The 15665-nt window shown below is 48.2% G+C and overlaps 1 protein-coding gene across 4 annotated transcripts in view; it reads right to left on the reverse strand.

The window, feature by feature from the left end:
• The window catches only part of KLHL24 (kelch like family member 24), a 512225-nt gene that overhangs the window by 415855 nt on the left and 80705 nt on the right, over window positions 1-15665 (reverse strand). The window lies entirely within an intron of this gene.

A 15665-nucleotide genomic window follows, 5' to 3' on the forward strand; every position in this document is an offset into this window, starting at 1 on the left:
CCTTTCCCATACCCTCTCTCTTCCTTATTCGTGTTTTATTTGTTTCTCATCGGCTGTTGGATGTAGGTGAGTGGTTTTGTATTCCCCCTTTAAAACGAATAGAACAGATTTAAGCTTAAAGGAAGCTCCAGAAGTGGCGCAGTTGACAGGTGTGTCTTTGTGGTTTCTCATCTGTCCACGGGTGAAGTGGGGGCAAACCTAGCCACAGAGTTTGGGGTCCCTCGAATTCCTCTACATTGCAGTAGCAAGTGGGCTGAGGCTGGGCTACTGGTCACTCTGCACTGTGGGTGGGGTGAAACCCTTAGGTGGGGGTTAGTGTCCCTTGGGTGCGACAAATCCAGACTTGGGTAGCAATTCCGGGTCAAGCAGACTTGGGCGCAACTTTTGTCTATCTCAGATTTGTCCATTTGGGTGCCTGGCGACTGATAGCAGCAAAACTTCGGCAGTGGCTACCAATTTGTCAGTTTGGGCTTCTTCAGCTCTTGTGTCACTGAAGCTGGTTCCAGGAGATCAGCTGACTGATCTTTGGATTCACTGCTTTGATCTGGGGCCCGGGAATCAAATTTTCCCTGAGCCAGGAACTGCAGGCACAGTCTAATCTTCACTAGCCCAAAGTGCAGCAGGTGCAGTCCTTCCAAAGTTGTAGTCTCTCACGGTGCGATTTCAAGGGCAGCTTAGCAGTCCTTCTTCGGTCCTCTCACCAAAGTCAATGTGATCTCTGGGGCAGGGTGCCAGAGGTGACATATACATCCTAGGAAAGTGCCCTGAGGAGCCATGCAGTCACTAGCCAATGGGTTACTGGGTAGCCTTCTACCTAGTGACCACGTTCCTGTGATGTGTGGCACCCGGCTATCCCAGAGTGCAACATTCTTGTTTTTTTCAAGATGGCACTAACCTTCCTTGGTTGTCAGGAGCTTGGTAGCCCACCTTTGCAGTGTGGCTACCAGAGGGCTAAACGTTCATGGTAGAAACAGTTTGGGGGCGAGTTTTCCCTCTCTGGCCCTGTCTCTACTTTGCCTGCAGGAACAAAGGCATCCTGCTCAGGGGTGTTAGCACTGCTTCCCTCACAAAGGCAGCTTCCCCTTCGGACCACACCTTTTGGGCTAACACCCTGAGTGACCATCCTGGGGGATTCGTTCAAATGTCTCCCCAGGGGGTCTGAAAGTTGTCTGTGTGCCAAGGCTTTTGAGAGGCCACGGGGCTAGCTGGAGTACAGAGTTGCAACTTTATAAAAGTTCCTAAACTTTAATTCAAATATTTAATTTTACCTGGGCAACATGTTGGGTTTAATGCCATGATTAACTTGATACTTTACATGACCGAGCTAGAGTAGCGGGTCTGAGCTTCACCCACGGGAGCCGCAGAAAGCATCGAATAAGCCGGTTTCTTCCCTATTGAGCGGAGTGATTTCGGCCTTACTGGTCTCGGTGGTGCTGGAGTTCCTCTTTTTCTGGGTGCTCTTTTAGGGGTCGACGTGTTGGTACTCAGGGTTCCAGTGGTTTTTGGCAGTGAGTGTACTCCACAACATCAGAGCTGCTCAGCGCGCCTTGCTGAGATGTGGGAGCAACTATGGTAAAGTCATGAAAAATGTTGCTGGAAACAGGAGGCTGAGGGAAGGACACTATCAAGGATGCTACTTCGTCAGCAAGGGCAGGACAGGTTTTGGTGGGGCTGCTTCAAACGAAGCGAGAGGGATATGGCTGACTAAGGCAGCAGCTGCAGAGCCTATGGAAGCTGAAAGTCAGTGGCTGGAGGGTAAGGCTACATTTGGGGAGTCAGGAGGAGCTCCAGGGGCGTACAAGGGCTTCAACGTGGGCAGGCAGGCTCTGGGTGAAGAGGCATTTGGCAAAAGGTATTGATTATGGTCAAAGACTTTATTGTTAAGTGAATCTGGCCACCGAGCTGTTGTTGGTAAAGGGAATGGTAGTCTTCAGATTAAGCAGTTAACAGGGTTTAGCCCACGGTGCACTAAGAAGCCTGTTAACAAACACCCACCTAGGGAGGCCCCAGCATTAAGAGACAGAAACAGTGACACAGCTACTGGAAGCTCTAGAGTAACACACTCATTAAGTCTTATTTTATGGTAACTGCAATGAGCAGCGTAGGGACTTCAGGGGGGGATGGGAAGGTGGCGAATCAGAATAAGAGTGAGGGATATAGGACTCAAGGTCAGGCAGGAGTGGAAGTGGAAGAAGTGATGGAAGGTACCCCTACAATACACCAAGACATATTAAATGCAAAAAGATTTGCACCATTGGAGAAAATAAATAAAAGTCCTCACACGAGTTATTTAGGGTCACCATTGTGGGGGGAATCCAATAAAGGATTGTAGGAGGCTGGCCTGGCTTGTTGTGGGAACCAAAGGTACTTACACCTTGTGCCAGATCCAGTTATCCCTTATTAGTGGAATATAGGTGTTTCTAGCAGCTTAGGCTGATAGAAGGTAGCTATGGCAAAGCAGCTTAGGCTGAACTAGGAGACATGCAAAGCTCCTACTATACCACTTATATCATATGCACAATATCATAAGAAAACACAATATACAGCGTTACTAAAAATAAAAGTACTTTATTTTTATGACAATATGCCACAAGTATCTCCGTGAGTACCCTCAGTAAAAAGGTAAGTAATATACACAAGTTATATGTACACAAACCACAAATAGGTAAGTAAGAGTCAGAAAAGTAATGCAAACAGTGTAGAATTACAATAGGTTGCAATAGGCAAGCATAGGTCTAGGGGCAACACAAACCATATACTCCAAAAGTGGTATGCGAATCACGAATGGACCCCAGACCTATGGGAGCTTGTAGAGGTAAGCTGGGACTGTAAGAAAACAGTCAGGGTTTCCAAGATACCCCACCCCAAGACCCTGAAAAGTAGGAGTAAAGTACACCTACTACCCCAAGAGAGCACAATAGTCGCGATAGGGGGATTCTGCAAGAACAACAAACACCAGCAGTGCACTGACAACGGATTCACGGACCTGAGGACCTGCACGCAAGGGGACCAAGACCAAGTCCAATAGTCGTGACAGTGTCCGGGGGGTGGGGGGGGGGGGCAGGAGCCCAGGAAACCCCAGATGAAGGTGCGAGGAAGCTGCCTCCGGATGGAAGAAGCTTGGAATTCTGCAAGAACGAAGAGGACTAGGAACTTCTCCTTTGGAAGGAAGATGTCCCACATTGCGATGAAGGTTGCAGAAGTGTTCCCACGCAGAAATAGCACAAACAAGCCTTGCTAGCTGCAAGGGTCGCGGTAGAGGTTTTTGGGTGCTGCTGAGGACCAGAAAGGACCAGGATGTCGCCCCTTGGAGGAGGAGACAGAGGGGGCGCTCAGCAACTCAGAGAGCCCTCACAGAAGCAGGCAGCACCCGCAGAAGTACCTGAACAGGCACTGGGAGGATTTGTGAACCGGAGTCCATGCAGAGTTACAAAAGAGGGTCCCACGACGTAGGAGGCCACCTCAGCGGGTTGAGCACTGCAGGACAGAGTGCTGGGGAGCCAGGCTAGGCTGTGCACGAAGGAAATCCTGGAAGAGTGCACAGGAGCCGGAACAGCTGCAAATCACACGGTACACAGGTTTGCAGTCTAGCGTGGGGAGGCAAGGACTTACCTCCACCAAACTTGGACTGAAGGGCCACTGGACTGTGGGAGACACTTGGGTAGAGTTCCTGTGTTCCAGGGACCACGCTCGTCAGGATGAGAGGGGACCCAGAGGACCAGTGATGCAGTCTTTTGGTGCCTGCGTTAGCAGGGGAAAGATTCCGTCGACCCACGGGAGATTTCTTCTGTGCTTCTGATGCAGGATGAAGGCAGGCGACCCCCAGAGCATGCACCACCAGGAAACAGTCGAGAAAGCTGGCAGGATGAGGCGCTACAATGTTGCTGGTAGTCGTCTTGCTACTTTGTTGCGGTTTTGCAGGCGTCCTGGAGCAGTCAGCGGTCGATCCTTGATAGAAGTCGAAGATGGGAGATGCAGAGGAACTCTGGTGAGCTCTTGCATTCGTTATCTGAAGAATTCCCCAAAGCAGAGACCCTAAATAGCCAGAAAAGGAGGTTTGGCTACCAAGGAAGGAGGGTAGGCTACCAAGAGAGGTAAGGGCCTATCAGAGGGAGTCTCTGACGTCACTTGCTGGCACTGGCCACTCAGAGCAGTCCAGTGTGCCCCCAACACCTCTGTTTCCAAGATGGCAGAGGTCTGGGACACACTGGAGGAGCTCTGGGCACCTCCCCTGGGAGGTACTGGTCAGGGGAGTGGTCACTCCCCTATCCTTTGTCCAGTTTCGCGCCAGAGCAGGGCTGGGGGATCCCTGGACTGGTGTAGACTGGCTTATGCAGAGATGGGCACCACCTGTGCCCATCAAAGCACTTCCAGAGGCTGGAGGAGGCTACTCCTCCCCAGCCCTTCACACCTATTTCCAAAGGGAGAGGGTGTAACACCCTCTCTCAGAGGAAATCATTTGTTCTGCCTTCCTGGGCCAGGGCTGCCTGGACCCCAGAAGGGCAGAATCCTGTTTGAGGGGTTGGCGGCAGCAGCAGCTGCAGTGAAAACCCCGGAAAGGCAGTTTGGCAGTACCTGGGTTCTGTGCTAGAGACCCGGGGGATCATGGAATTGTCCCCCCAATACCAGAATAGTATTGGGGGGACAATTCCATGATCTTAGACATTTTACATGGCCATGTTCGGAGTTACCATTGTGATGCTGTACATAGGTAGTGACCTATGTATAGTGCACGCGTGTAATGGTGTCCCCGCACTCACAAAGTCCGGGCAATTTGCCCTGAACGATGTGGGGGCACCTTGGCTAGTGCCAGGGTGCCCACACACTAAGTAACTTTGCACCCAACCTTCACCAGGTGAAGGTTAGACATGTAGGTGACTTATAAGTTACTTATGTGCAGTGGTAAATGGCTGTGAAATAACGTGGACGTTATTTCACGCAGGCTGCAGTGGCAGGCCTGTGTAAGAATTGTCTAAGCTCCCTATGGGTGGCAAAAGAAATGCTGCAGCCCATATGGATCTCCTGGAACCCCAATACCCTGGGTACCTAAGTACCACATACAAGGGAATTATATGGGTGTACCAGTGTGCCAATGAGAATTGGTAAATGTATTCACTAGCCTGCAGTGACAAACTTAGAAAGCAGAGAGAGCATAAACCTTGAGGTTCTAGTTAGCAGAGCCTCAGTGATACAGTTAGGCTCCATACAGGGCACATACTATGAGCACTGGGGCCCTGCCTGACCTGACAGGGTCCCAGTGACACAAGGACTAAAACAACATACATACAGTGAAATATGGGGGTAACATGCCAGGCAAGATGGTACTTTCCTACACAACCCCCCCCCCCCCACCCAAACGAAGGAAAAGGATTAAGACTAGCCATGACCTGATGAGGCTTCATTGTCTAAGTGGAAATATCTGGAGAGTCCATCTGCATTGAAGTGGGTACTCCCAGGTCTATGTTCCACTGTATAGTCCATTCCCTGTAGAGATATGGACCACCTCAACAATTTAGGGTTTTCACCTTTCATTTCTTTTAGCCAAGTAGAGATTTGTGGTCTGTCTGAACAATAAAGTGAGTGCCAAACAGGTATGGCCTCAACTTTTTCAGTGTTCAGACCACAGCAAAGGCCTCCCTCTCTGTGGCAAACCAACACTTTTCTCTAGGGGTCAACCTTCTGCTGATAAAAGCAACTGGTTGATACTGGCGCTCAGAATTCAGTTGTGATAAGACTGCCCCTATCCCTAATTCAGATGCATCAGTTTGAACAATTCATTTTTTGGAGTAACATGGGCTTTTAGGACAGGTGCAGAGCACATGGCCCGTTTGAGCTCCTCAAAAGCTTTCTGACAGCTAGCTGTCCATAATACCATTTTAGGCATTTCCTTACTTGTGAGATCATTAAGAGGGGCTGCTATGGAGCCATAATTTTCAATGAATCTCCTGTAATACCCTGTGAGTCCTAAAAAGGCTCTCAGCTGGGTCTGAGTTGTAGGGGGAACCCAATCCATGATTGTCTGGATTTTCCCCTGTAGTGGTGCACTCTGTTCTCCACCTACCAGGTGGCCCAGATAAACCACTTTCCCCTGCCCTATCTGGCACTTTGAGGCCTTGATAGTGAGGCCTGCCTTTTGCAGGGCCTCCAAAACTTTCCAAAGGTGGACCAGGTGCTCATCCCAGGTTGAGCTAAATACAGCAATATCATCAAGATATGCTGCACTGAAAACCTCCAACCCTTGCAGGACTGTGTTCGCCAACCTCTGAAAAGTGGAAGGTGCATTTTTCAAACCAAAGGGCATCACTGTGAATTGGTAGTGCCCTCCTATAGTTGAAAATGCAGTCTTTGGTTTAGCATCTTCTGCCCAATACCCTGCAGTCAGATCAAAAGTGCTAAGATACTTGGCAGAAGCCAGTGTATCAATGAGCTCATCTGTCCTGGGTATCAGGTGAGCATCAATTTTTGTTACCTGATTGAGACCTCTGTAGTCTACACAAAACCTCATCTCCCTCTTTCCATCTTTGGTGTGAGGTTTTGGTACAAGCACCAGTGGGCTGCCCATGGGCTTTCAGAAGGTTCAATCACTCCCAGATCCAACATTTTCTGCACCTCTTGTTTAATGCAGTCTCTGACATGGTCAGACTGTCTAGAAATTTTACTTTTGACAGGCAGGCTGTCTCCAGTATCAATTGTGTGTTCACACCAGGATGTTGTACCTGGTACAATTGAAAAGAGTTCCTAAAATTGTCCAAGGAGATTGATGCAGTTGTCTTTCTGTTCTGCAGTCAGACAACCTGCTAAAAATACTCCTTCCACTAAGGCATCTGCTTCAGTGGTGGAAAAGAGATCAGGGAGAGGGTCACTCTCTTCTTCCTGTCCCTCATCTGTTGCCATGAGCAGGGTGAGATCAGCCCTGTTATAGTAGGGTTTCAGGCGGTTGACATGAATCACCCGAAGGGGACTCCTGGCAGTGCCCCGGTCTACCAAATAGGTAACCTCACCCTTTTTCTCAACTATTAGATGGGGTCCACTCCATTTGTCCTGGAGCGCTCTTGGGGCCACAGGCTCCAATACCCACACCTTCTGTCCTGGTTGGTACTGGAACAGAACAGCCTTCTGGTCATGCCATTGCTTTTGCAGCTCCTGGCTGGCCTGAAGGTTTTTACTGGCTTTTTTCATGTACTTAGCCATTCTGGATCTTAGGCCAAGTACATAATCTACTATGTCCTGTTTAGGAGCTTTTAAAGGTTGTTCCCAACCCTCCTTCACAAGAGTGAGCGGACTTCTTACAGGGTGCCCAAAGAGGAGTTCAAAGGGGCTGAAGCCCACTCCTTTCTGGGGTACCTCCCTGTAAGCAAAAAGGAGGCAAGGTAACAGGACATCCCATCTCCTCCTGAGTTTTTCAGGGAGTCCCATTATCATACCTTTGAGAGCTTTACTAAACCTCGCTACCAGTCCATTAGTCTGTGGATGGTAAGTAGTGGAGAACTTGTAGGTAACACCACACTCCTTCCACATTGCTTTCAAGTATGCAGACATGAAGTTGCTACCCCTGTCTGATACTACCTCTTTAGGAAAACCCACTCTGGAAAAGATTCCCAGGAGGGCCTTTGCCACTGCAGGAGCTGTAGTGGTCCTTAGAGGAATTGCTTCAGGGTATCTTGTGGCATGGTCCACAACCACCAAGATAAACCTATTGCCTGAAGCAGTAGGAGGGTCAAGGGGGTCAACTATGTCAACCCCTACCCTTTCAAAGGGCACCCCAACCACTGGAAGTAGAATTAGAGGGGCCTTTGGAGTGCCACCAGTCTTGCCACTGGTTTGGCAGGTCACACAAGACTTGCAAAAAATCTTTGGTGTCCTCTGACATCCTAGGCCAGTGAAACAAGGGGACAAGTCTTTCTCAAGTTTTTATCTGGCCCAAATGCCCAGCCAAAGGAATGTCATGTGCAAGAGTGAGAAGAAACTCTCTGTACTGCAGGGGAATTACCAATCTCCTGGCTGTTCCAGGTTTTGGGTCCCTTGCCTCTGTGTACAAGAGGTTATCTTCCCAGTATACTCTATGACTGTCACTGACATCCCCATTTTGCTGTTTGACAGCTTGCTGGCTGAGACCGTCTAATGTGGGACAGGTTTGCTGTGCCGCACTCAGCTCTTCCCTGGCAGGCCCCCCTCCACCCAAAAGCTCAGCAGTGTCTGCTGCCAGCTCATCTGGTGAAGATTCTGCACAGGGAGGAAATTCCTCTTCCTCAGAAGGGGAATCATCTGTAGAGGGAGGGATAGTGGGTAGGGATTTACTTTTGCTACCCCTAGCTTTAGGGAGCACTTGGTCCATTGTTCCAGGATCCAGGTTACCCTGTCCTTTTTGCTTTTTGGCCTGAGCCCTGGTTAAAGCAAAAATATGCCCAGGAATGCCCAGCATTGCTGCATGAGCCTCCAACTCCACTTCTGCCCAAGCAGATGTCTCTAAATCATTCCCTAGTAGACAGTGTACAGGTAAATCTGAGGCAACCACAACTTTCTTTGGACCAGTAACCCCCCCTCCCCCTCCCCCCAGTTGAGATTCACCACAGCCATGGGGTGGCTAAGAGTGTTGTTATGAGCGTCTGTCACTTGGTACTGCTGACCAAGTAGCTGTTGTTCAGGGTGGACCAGTTTTTCTATCACCATAGTTACACTGGCTCATGTGTCCCTGTAGGCCTGAACCTCAACACCATTTATTAGGGTACGTTCCTTGTACTTATCCATATTAAGGGGACAAGCAACCAAGGTGGCCAAATCAATGGCACCTTCAGAGACTAAAACAGCCTCTGTGGTCTCCCTAACAAGACCAACCCCAACTACATTGCCAATAGTGAGCCCAGCTACACCCTTGGATTGGCTATTAGTAGGTTTCCCACCACCACTGCTATTACTAGGGGCACTAGAATTTGCAGCAGGGGTTGTGGTGGTGGGAGGTTTGGTGTTTTTCTTTGGACAACTGGAATCAGTATCCCAATGGCCTTTGACTTTACACAAATAACACCAAGGCTTTTTAGGTTGATTATTGGAAGAGGATTTGGACCCACCACCCCCAGAGGATTTTTGTGGGCCTGATGAAGACTCAGAATGTTTACTTTTGTCCCCACCCTTGTCAAAAGACTTACCATCCTTCTTCTTGCCATCCTTGTCACCCCCTGTATGAACTTTTCTGTTCACTCTTGTTCTGACCCCCTTGTCTGCCTTCTTTCCCAATTCTTGGAGAGAGGTCAGATCCGAGTCCACTAGGTATTAATGCAACAAGTCAGACATACAGTTATTCAGAATATGCTCTCTCAGAATAAGATAATACAGGCTTTCATAGTCAGATACCTTACTGCCATGTAACCACCCTTCCAAGGCCTTCACTGAACAGTCCACAAAATCTGTCCAGTCTTGAGGACTCTTTTCTGGTGTCTCTGAACTTAATCCTGTATTGTTCAGTGGTTAAGCCAAATCCATCCAAGAGTGCATCCTTCAATACTGTGTAGTTGTTAGCGTCACTTTCTCTAACAGTAACGAGCCTATCCCTACCCTTTCCAGTGAAAGATAGCCACAAAATAGCAGCCCACTGCCTTTGAGGGACCAACTGTACCATACAGGCCCTCTCAAGTGCAGCAAACCACTTGTTGATGTCATCCCCCTCCTTGTAAGGGGGGACTATCTTGTGCAGATTCCTGGAATCTTGCTCTCTAATAGGTTTGCTATCAGAAATACTGCTGCTGCCACCATGGGGTCCTAACCCCATCCTCTGTCTTTCCTTCTCAATGTCTAGGGATTCCCTATCTAAGGCCAGCTGTTGCTGTTGCTGTTTAAGCTTCAGTCTGGTCTCTTCAACCCTCAACATTTTGAATTCCCTTTCTAACAAGTTATCCTCAGGGTGGGTGGGTTGGTAATGCTTTGACACAGATGACAAATTGGAAACTTCAGAGGGGGACCTGTCCCTAACTGTCTGGACCCTGGTAACCTGGCCTCTAGAAATAAAGGATACCCTACTGTGATGGAAACCTTTATCACTACCAGCATTACTAGGTGCCCTGCTAGGGGGCAGACCCCTCCCCAGCTTCCTCAGGGGGATCCTCTGAATCAGAATGGGAAGCTTCTACTAACCTCTCATTGGATGGGCCAGGCTGGTTCTGGTCATCCACCATAAGCATGTTATACAGAAACTCTTTTGTAGGGTTCTTTCCTATAACTAAACCTCTCTCTAAGCAGAGACTCCTTAAGCTCTTGTAGTTCAAAATGTCATAAGTAGCATTGACATTTTTGAGAGTAGAATTTACCACAGACATGACAGTAAAAGGCTTAGAGATAGGGAGAAGAGAGAAAAAGTTTTAGAATGTTTGAAAGCACAGAGAAAAAACTTTTTCTAACTTTTAGAAAACTTTTAGAAGTTTTAAGAATAGAAAAGCAAACTTTTTGGGTTAAGTGTACATACACTGAACTGTTTGGTATATGATTCTCTTATGAAAAGTACAAAATGACAAAGTGGTAAAGCAGTTACAAGTACTTATCCCACCGCTGCACCACCAATGTAGGAGGCTGGCCTTGCTTGTAGTGGGTACCAAAGGTACTTACACCTTGTGCCAGGTCCAGTTATCCCTTATTAGTAGAATAGAGGTGTTTCTAGCAGCTTAGGCTGATAGAAGGTAGCTATGGCAAAGCAGCGTAGGCTGAACTAGGAGACATGCAAAGCTCCTACTATACCACTTATATCATATGCAGAATATCATAAGAAAACACAATATACAGAGTTACAAAAAAAAAAAGGTACTTTATTTTTATGACAATATGCCACAAGTATCTCAGTGAGTACCCTCAGTAAGAAGGTAAGTAATATACACAAGTTATATGTACACAAACCACAAATAGGTACGTAAGAGTCAGAAAAGTAATGCAAACAGTGTAGAATTACAATAGGTTGCAATAGGCAAGCATAGGTCTAGGGGCAACACAAACCATATGCTCCAAAAGTGGGATGCGAATCACGAATGGACCCCAGACCTATGGGAGCTTGTAGAGGGTCGCTGGGACTGTAATAAAACAGTCAAGGTGTCCAAGATACCCCACCCCAAGACCCTGAAAAGTAGGAGTAAAGTACTCCTACTACCCCAAAAGCGCACAATAGCCATGATAGGGGGATTCTGCAAGAACAACCAACACCAGCAGTGCACTGACAATGGATTTCCGGACCTGAGGACCTGCAAGGCAAGGGGACCAAGACCAAGTCCAATAGTCGCGACAGTGTCCAGGGGGGGCAGGAGCCCAGGAAACCCCAGATGAAAGTGCGAAGAGGCTGCCTCCGGATGGAAGAAGCTTGGAATTCTGCAAGAACGAAGAGGACTAGGAACTTCTCCTTTGGAAGGAAGATGTCCTGCGTCGCGATGAAGGTTGCAGAAGTGTTCCCACGCAGAAATACCGCAAACAAGCCTTGCTAGCTGCAAGGGTCGCGGTAGAGGTATTTGGGTGCTGCTGAGGACCAGGAAGGACCAGGATGTCGCCCCGTGGTGGAGGAGACAGAGGGGGCGCTCAGCAACTCAGAGAGTCCTCACAGAAGCAGGCAGCACCCGCAGAAGTACCTGAACAGGCACTGGGAAGATTTGTGAACCGGAGTCCATGCAGAGTTACAAAAGAGGGTCCCACGACATCGGAGGCCAACTCAGCGGGTTGAGCACTGCAGGACGGAGTGCTGGGGACCCAGGCTAGGCTGTGCACAAAGGAAATCCTGGAAGAGTGCACAGAAGCCGGTGCTGCTGCAAATCACACAGTACACAGGTTTGCAGTCTAGCGTGGGGAGGCAAAGACTTACCTCCACCAAACTTGGACTGAAGGGCCACTGGACTGTGGGAGTCACTTGGGTAGAGTTCCTGTGTTCAAGGGACCAGGCTCATCAGGATGAGAGGGGACCCAGAGGACCAGTGATGCAGTCTTTTGCTGCCTGCATTAGCAGGGGGAAGATTCAGTTGACCCACAGGAGATTTCTTCTGTGCTTCTGGTGCAGGGTGAAGGCAGGCGACCCCCAGAGCATGCACCACCAGGAAACAGTCGGGAAAGCCGGCAGGATGAGGCGCTACAATGTTGCTGGTAGTCGTCTTGCTACTTTGTTGCGGTTTTGCAGGCGTCCTGGAGCAGTCAGCGGTCGATCCTTGGTAGAAGTCGAAGAGGGAGATGCAGAGGAACTCTGGTGAGCTCTTGCATTCGTTATCTGAAGAATTACCCAAAGCAGAGACCCTAAATAGCCAGAAAAGGAGGTTTGGCTACCAAGGAAAGAGGGTTGGCTACCAAGAGAGGTAAGGCCTATCAGAGGGAGTCTCTGATGTCACCTGCTGGCACTGGCCACTCAAAGCAGTCCAGTGTGCCCCCAACACCTCTGTTTCCAAGATGGCAGAGGCCTGGGACACACTGAAGGAGCTCTGGGCACCTCCCCTGGGAGGTACTGGTCAGGGGAGTGGTCACTCCCCTTTCCTTTGTCCAGTTTTGCGCCAGAGCAGGGCTGGGGGATCCCTGGACCGGTGTAGACTGGCTTATGCAGAGATGGGCACCATCTGTACCCATCAAAGCATTTCCAGAGCCAGGGGGAGGCGACTCCTCCCCAGCCCTTCACACCGATTTCCAAAGGGAGAGGGTGTAACACCCTCTCTCAGAGGAAATCATTTGTTCTGCCTTCCTGGGCCAGGGCTGCCTGGACCCCAGAAGGGCAGAATCCTGTTTGAGGGGTTGGCGGCAGCAGCAGCTGCAGTGAAAACCCTGGAAAGGCAGTTTGGCAGTACCTGGGTTCTGTGCTAGAGACCCGGGGGATCATGGAATTGTCCCCCCAGTACCAGAATGGTATTGGAGTGACAATTCCATGATCTTAGACATGTTACATGGCCATGTTCGGAGTTACCATTGTGATGCTATACATAGGTAGTGACCTATGTATAGTGCACACGTGTAATGGTGTCCCCGCACTCACAAAGTCCGGGAATTTGCCCTGAATGATGTGTGGGCACCTTGGCTAGTGCCAGGGTGCCCACACACTAAGTAACTTTGCACCCAACTTTCACCAGGTGAAGGTTAGACATATAGGTGACTTATAAGTTACTTATGTGCAGTGGTAAATGGCTGTGAAATAACGTGGACGTTATTTCACGCAGGCTGCAGTGGCAGGCCTGTGTAAGAATTGTCTGAGCTCTCTCTGGGTGGCAAAAGAAATGCCGCTGCTCATAGGGATCTCCTGGAACACCAATACCTTGGGTACCTAAGTACCATACACAAGGGAATTATATGGGTGTACCAGTGTGCCAATGGGAATTGGTAAATTTAGTCACTAGCCTGCAGTGACAAATTTAGAAAGCAGAGAGAGCATAAACACTGAGGTTCTGGTTAGCAGAGCCTCAGTGATACAGTTAGGCACCACACAGGGAACACATACAGGGTACATACTATGAGCACTGGGGCCCTGCCTGGCAGGGTCCCAGTGACACAAGGACTAAAACAACATACATACAGTGAAATATGGGGGTAACATGCCAGGCAAGATGGTACTTTCCTACAAGGATTATGGGTGAAAAGGGAGATATGTCAAAGAATAATTCCCTTTCAATTTTATGCTGGAAAGTAAATGGGTTACCTGTTAGAAGAAAGCAGCGCCTGTTGCTTCAGTATTTGAGAGAGAGTAAGAGCCAAGTCATCCTGCTGCAAGAGACCCACTTACTAAGGTCCGGGGGTATGAGTCTTCTCATTAAGCAAAGGGGAGTAGAGAAAGCAGTGGCCACTGATCAGCAATACTGTATGAAGGGGATTGCCATAATGGTCAAGGCGAATGCTGGGATAGAAGTGGTGAGATATAAGGCAGACAAAGGGAGGCGCTGAATAGTAGCAGAGATTAAAGTCTAGCAAAGTTGGTATGTCATAGCTAGCTACTACAGCCCCAATGTGGATGAGGTTTCCACACAGAGTACCCTGTTTGCCACATTGCTAGAATTTGAAGCCCCGATTATTATAGGTGGGGACTTTAATATCCTACTGAATAACAACGTAGATAGGTCATTGGCACACATGCAGATTAGTTCTCCAAAGATGAGGACCTATCTTCTGTCTCTGTTGGAAAATTAGAACCTCTGTGATGTGTGGCGCAGGGTAAAGGGAAAATGTAGACTTTATACCTTCTATAGTAAGAAGAACAGCCATTACTCGAGAATCAACTGTATTTTGTAGATAAGGAAGAGGAAGAAAAAATCACGGATACAGAATATCTCCCGATCCACATATCTGATCATGCAACTTTGGTATTAAAAATACGATTGCCAGCAAATTCAATGATAAGAAAGTGGACGGTAAATAGAAGATTATTTCTCCAACAGGGGTTTATGCATTAGATTGAGGTAGGTTCAGGGGACTTTTTTAGGTGGAATATGGCTTCTGTCCCTATTCATCTGGTATGGGATGCATTTTAGGTCTGGTTGAGGGGGGGGCGCTGAAGAGCTCCTCAATTGCTTGGAGTAGGAGAGAAAGGAGGGAGGTCACTGGTGGAAGGAGAGATCATTATGGTGGAGACTGAACTAAAATCATCACATGTTCAGGAGGAGATCAGAAATATCCTGGAAGGGAAGCTGGAGGAACTGCAACTGAAGTTTAAGTTGAAGTTGGAGGGGAAAGTTCAACAGCAGTGGGAGGTGAGTAAGCTGAGGGAGTATAAGCAGTGTGAAAGTTGTGGAACGCTGCTGGCATGGAAGGTTAGAATGGATAGAATGCAAAATTGTGTTAGGAAAATCAGGGATGAGGAAGGGGACAGGGTCTTAGCGGACTCGGAAGGGATTGAAAGGGCGTTTTACAAGTTATATGAAGATCTTTATTCTGAAACACTTGAGGTAGAGGAGGATAATTGGTTACTGGATAAGGATTTACCAAAGCTTTCCTCTGAGCAGCAGGAACTCCCGAGTAAGGAAATTACAGGGAACAAAATTTTGACAGCGATTAAAAAACTAGAGAGGGGGGGAAAGCAGCAGTTCTGGATGGGATCCCAAATGGGTTATATATATATTGATGTCAGAGGTAGTGATTCCAGGCTGTCTGGAACTATTTAATGCAGTTCTAGGAGAGGATATCCTTTACTGCCATGGGATGAGGCAGTCATGGCATTAATTTGGCAAGAATCCCATGCAGTGCCAGTCATATCGTCCGATTTTGCAATTTTCACAAGCATCTTTGTAGCTCATTTGTGCAAGGTCATGGGAGCCTAATTAATGAAGATCAGAAGGGTTTTCTACCTGAAAGGCAGATGAGAGATCTTACTCATAATTTAATAGGATCAATAGATCTGGCTATCACTCAATGGGCCCTTTAACCGTAGGTACTCTTGATGCGGCCAAAGCTTTTGACTGTGCCAATTGGAAATTCCTGGCTGGCACATTAAAGAGATTTGGAATTGGAGATGAATTCCGGAATGTCTTGAGCAAGATTTACAATGCTCCACTGGCCCAGATCTTAGTTAACTGTAGTTTTACTTCCCCAGTTAATATAGGTAGGTAGACCATGCAGGGTTGCCCCTTGTCTCCAATTCTTTTTGACCTTTGTATTGAACACCTGGCAAAAAGTTTGAGGTCTAACAGTGGAATCAAGCCATTCACAGTCTGCACCTTTTCTAGAAAGATAGCCTCGTATTC

This window comes from Pleurodeles waltl, chromosome 11, assembly GCF_031143425.1.
Source record: "Pleurodeles waltl isolate 20211129_DDA chromosome 11, aPleWal1.hap1.20221129, whole genome shotgun sequence".
In the NCBI taxonomy this organism is placed as follows: domain Eukaryota; kingdom Metazoa; phylum Chordata; class Amphibia; order Caudata; family Salamandridae; genus Pleurodeles; species Pleurodeles waltl.